Raw genomic sequence first — 5,598 nt, 5'->3', positions numbered from 1 at the left:
ATGTTGATTGTGGGAGGGGGTGGTGGAAGCAAATGTAGTTTCATATGATGACTTCCAAAATAAAGTGGTGTAAAATAAAAGCAGTCAATCTGAATTGGGCTTTGTCTGGCAGCCAGGCTCATCCCAAAAGAGCCTATGTTTAGAAATCCACTGCTCTAATAAATGAACACACACACTTGTATGTTTGCAGTGTAGTGAAGGACTTGTGTTTGCATAATAATCTGTTCAGTTAAGAGGCCATGTTAGTAAGTCATAAACCAGAAAGCCCTGATTTATCCTACTGATGATAAATCTTGAGGCAAGATCCCTGGCATAGTGAGTGAGCAAAAGGTTTTGCATAACTCTTCCTGATTGAATTAGGAAGCAGATTAGGGGCCTAGTCCTTCTCTCATCAAAGTCAATAGCAAAACTTCCATTGCCTTTAGTGAGAACAGAAGTGGACCCATTATGCTGAAACTGAAAGGCTACAATATTTTGAGCTTGACAGCTATTTTTTCTTTTTGGTTTGGGTGGGACTTTTCTGTGGATTTGAATGGAAAGTTCACCCTAGCTCTTCATTTCAAATGAACTGCTGTACAGTAAATACAGCAAGAACACTAATTAACGCCAAGATATAGCAGATGGTTGTGGAATTACCAATTAGAGCTATAACTACTGTAAATTAATGTATTATGATTTTTATAAGAAATTATGAAATAAGAAGTATTGCCTGTCAATGAATTATTCTACCTGGTCTGAAATTACTGCAAATACTCTAAAGCAAAACTATTTAAGGAGGATTAGAAGGATCTATTAGAATTCAAATCAAAAGATGACAAAATATAAGAGAACTGACATTTCCGACATCTAATTGTGAAATTGCTCTGTGTTTGGGTTCAGTGAGATTCTTGTTAAGCTCATTAAAGTCCTGTAAGGGACCATCTCTCCATGCAGAGTTGATTGCATGAAGTCCCCATGAGATGCAATCTGACTGCTAGCCCACGTCCTTACTGTCATGCAGGTCTATCAGTCATCCTCTGGATTTAGAGAGGGGTAGACTTTCAATGAGAATGAAGGAATGATTTCTTTCCCTTGATTGTCTGTAGAGATTTTTGCTAGACTATCCTCTGTGCCAAAGGAAAGTAATCTCTGTGGATACTCTGAAGGAATGCTTAGTGAGCAACACAACGTGCACTAGGTACCTACTGTGGAGTGTGTAGCAGTGAAAATGGAAACAGTAAGCCCTTTGTTGCGGTGTTCTGGTGAAGTGGAACATGGTGGGAATATATAACACCCACAGAGCAGCGCTGGGTCATTACACATATTGAATCTATTCCCCTAAGTTAAGTATCCTCGCACCTTCTTGTCAACCGTCTAAATGGGCCATCTTGATTATCACTACAGAAGTTTTTTTCTCCTGCTGATAATAGCGCATCTTAATTAATTAGCCTCTTACAGTTTGTATGGCAACTTCCACCTTCTCTGTATGTATATATATAATCTTCTTACTATACGTTCCATTCTATGCATCCAAGGAAGTGGGCTGTAGCCCATGAAAGCTTATGCTCTAATAAATGTGTTAGTCTCTGAGGTGCCACAAGTACTCCTGTTCTTTTTGCGGATACAGACTGATACGGCTGCTACTCTGAAACCAAATGTTAGTGGGATTCAGATCCTTGGTGCAGGCATGTATATTAGAGCTAGAGCCTTTTCCATGCCTTCATCATCTCTTGCCTTGACTAATGCAATCTCTTCTTCCTGTCCTTTCTCTCTAAATCGTTTTCTTTGCTCACCAGCGAAAGGTTCTGGTCTATTACTAGGTGGAAATGGTAGAATTGTCAATAATAATGCAGAAAAGGCAGACAGGTTCAATAAATATTTCTGTTCTGTATTTGGGAAAAAGCCAGTGATGACTTTAGTCTAGCAACTAAGAACAGTGGGAGGGGGTGGGGTGAGTAATTAGGCAAATTCACTCAGGTTTTAATACCTGCAGAGAACTACCAGCACTTGGAGAGAGGCTTGCATATACTGGTTCAAACTGGATTCTCCAGGGACCAACAGACAAAGGAAGGGTTTATAGATAAATAATTGAGCTAACTGACACAGGGCCTTCTTTCTCATCCACCAAATGGACAGGTCCTTTGGTCCAAGGGGGGCCCCAATCCTTAGGGAAGGGTTGGAAAGACTTTGGCCCACTGAGATCCCATAAGGCTTGGGTTCTGATTCTGAGCTGAAGCTGTAGATGCATGAGGCAAGGTATTTCCAGCAGAGACAGGGAAGTGTAGTACCATTATACAAGGCGCTGGTGAGACCTCACCTGGAGTACTTGTGCAATTCTGGTCTCCCATGTTTAAGAAAGATGAATTCAGACGTGCAGAGAAGGGCTATTAGGATGACCCGAGGAATAGAAAACCTACCTTATGAGAGGAGACTCAAAGATCTTGTCTTGTTTAGCCTAACCAAACGAAGGCTGAGGGGAGATATGATTGCTCTATATAAATACATCAGAGGTATAGATACCAGGGAGGGAGAGGAGTTATTTAAGTTAAGCGCCAATGTGGATACAAGAACAAATGAATATAAACTGGCCATCAAGATGTTTAGGCTCAAAATTAGGAGAAGGTTTCTAACCATCAGAGGAGTGAAGTTCTGGAAAAGCCTTCCAAGAGGAGCAGTGGGGGCAAAAAAACCTAACTGGCTTCAAGTTTGAGCTTGATAAGTTTATGGAGGAGATGGTATGACAGGACTGCCTATAATGGCAAGTGGCCCATCGACAACTGCCAGTAGCAAAAATCCCCAACAGCTGGAGATGGGATACTAGATGCGGAGGGCTTTGAGTTACTACAGAAAATTCTTTCCCAGGTGTTTGCCTGGTGGGTCTTGCCCACATACTCAGGGTCTAACTGATCATTGTTTTTGGGGTTGGAATTTTCCCCTGGGTCAGATTGGGGTTTTTTCACCTTCTTCTGCAGCATGGGGCATGGGTCACCTGCAGATTTAAACTAGTTTACACTAGTTTAAACTAGTTTAAACAGAGTTTAAGATACTAGAGTCTCTGTAACTTGAATTCTTTAACCCATGATTTGAGGACTTCAGTAACTCAGCCAGAGGTTAGGGTCTATTACAGGAGTGGGTGGGTCAGGTTCTGTGGCCTGCAATGTGCAGGAGGTCATACTAGATGATCACAATGGTCCCTTCTGACCTTAAAGTCTATGAGTCTGTGATGAACTTGTGATCACAGGAAAAACCTCTGCATGGGGTTTGAAGGACTAATCACCAGCCAGAGCCCTTGTTGGAATTAGGGGTGATCTCTGGTAATCTTATTGGCATGCGTGTAGGCTCTTTTATGTAGTTTTTAATATGTTTTCTCTGTAATGCTTTTACCTTAAGAATAAATGTGTTCACTTAGAAAGAGCTGTGTGGTAACTTAACTGTGGCAATTATAGTGTGTACAATCTCTGAGGAGGGAAGTGAAGCAGGCTTGCTTAGGCAGGCTGTCTTTTACTGTAGTTATCACAGTGTTGTCAGGGGACTGTGCAGCCTGGAAATACCCTGGTCAGGAGGGAGAGAGATGCCTATCTCCATCCAAGAGAGGTGATGGTTGAGGAGCTCGGAGCCTAGAGTGGGTGCCCTTGCTGGAACAAGAAGGGCAATATTGGTGGAGTTGCCCTGAACTGTGTCAGGGATGACCCAGCTTACGATAGGGCTGTCAGCCTGACATTGATACTGGGTAAGCTAGTGGAATGGCTGATACAGGACTTGATTAATACAGAAATAAAGGAGGATAACATAATTAATGACAATCAACATGGGTTTATGGAAGACAGAGTTTGTCCAACTAGCTTGATAGCTTCTTTCTGAAGAGATTACAAGTTTGTTTGATAAACGTAATAATGCTGTAGTAATATATTTAGACTTCTCGAAGGCATTAAACTTTGTACGGCATGACATTTTGATTAAGAAACTACAACAACACAAAATCAACATGGCACACATTAATGGGTTAAAAACTAGCTGACAGGTCTCAAAATGTAATTTTAAAGAGGGAATCATACTGAGTGGGCATGTTTCTAGTGGGGACCTTGGCCTTAAACTGTTTAACATTTTTATTAGTGACGTGGAAGAAAACATAAATTCATCACTGATAAAGTTTGCAGATGACACACAACCTGTGGGAGTGGTAAATAATGAAGCAGGCAGGTCACTGATTCAGAGCTATCCGGATCACTTGGTAAGTTGGGGGCAGGCAAACAATATGTGTTTTAATGCAGCCATATGTAAAGTTATACATCTAGGAATGAAAAATGTAATAGAGAACGCTATCCACCATCACACCCAAATCTTTTTCAGATTCACTGCTTCCCAGAATAATCAGCTGAATATGAATTCCTAGTATGATGCTGTGGCCAAAAGAGCTCATGTGATCCTTGGATGTATAAACAGGGGACTGTCAAGTACCAGTAACTGGTGAGACTGCTAGTGGAATACTATGTCCAGTTCTGGTGTCAACATTTCAAGAAGGATGTTGATAAATTAGAAAAGGTTCAGAGAAGAGACATGCAAATGAATAAAAAATTGGAAAACATGCCTTTAGTTATACACTCAAGGAGCAGATTTGATTATCTGGCACAGCTACATAGTACAATGAGCCAAACCAGCAGCCACAGTTTCATTTGAAAAGAGTAAAGCTGAATGCAAGTTAAATTGAACAAGTGGATCTTTATTAAACCCTATGTGTTGCTCTGACCATGTGGTTAAGTTGCTTTCAGCTTAATTTAACTCCCCACATTCCCTATTCTACAGGTGTCCCCTCAATAGCAGTCCTTCCAGGGAACAGGGACACTCTTACTCCAGTTCCACTGATCTTGATACAGGCATAAAGCTGACTAAATTCTGGAATCAAGCAGTTTTCTTCCCATTTTTTTTAAAAAATGGACTTTGGGGTAAGTTCTGGTTTCCATTGCACTTCTGCAACCACACTGCGAGTAGACGCTGTTGCTTTGTTTTGCTTTGTTATGGCTATTTGTTTGCCACGTTCCTCTAAAGAGAGTTTTACCTAAGCTAATGTACAATTGGCAGCCTTAAATGCACAGAATTTTGAAATCCTTGAGCCAGATCCTCAGCTGATGTTAATTTAGTTGAGCTCTGCTGATTTATACCTGTGAGCATCTACCCCAAATAGAATAGCTTTATCTTGAAACTATGTCACCAAGAGACTGTTTCACGCCTCTGCTTGTATTAAGCGACCACATACATTCTCAGATATTTCCCTTTTTTGGGGGTTGATGTATTTTTTGATGTCATTTCCCCCCTTGTTTGTTTTTCCCCCTTCCTTCCTAACATCAGTGTTTTTCTCGTTTGTTTGTGTGATCTGTTTTCTTATGCTTCCTCTTAATTCCCTTTTTGACTCATTTCTCTCTACTTCCTGCAGAAAGCGTCTTCTTTTTTTAATTAGTAGGCAACATCTGACCATCTTTTTTGCACTCCTGGTTACCACAGCACTCCCTGCCAGAGTAGGCAAAATAAGCTTCAGAGAAAAACAAATGTCTTTCTTGCCAATGAGTTCTCTGAATCTATTCCAATTGCACAGACTGCAGGGGTTAATTTTCTTTCAGTCTT

This window comes from Chelonia mydas, chromosome 2, assembly GCF_015237465.2.
Source record: "Chelonia mydas isolate rCheMyd1 chromosome 2, rCheMyd1.pri.v2, whole genome shotgun sequence".
NCBI lineage: Eukaryota > Metazoa > Chordata > Testudines > Cheloniidae > Chelonia > Chelonia mydas.
This window is presented reverse-complemented; position numbering follows the sequence as displayed.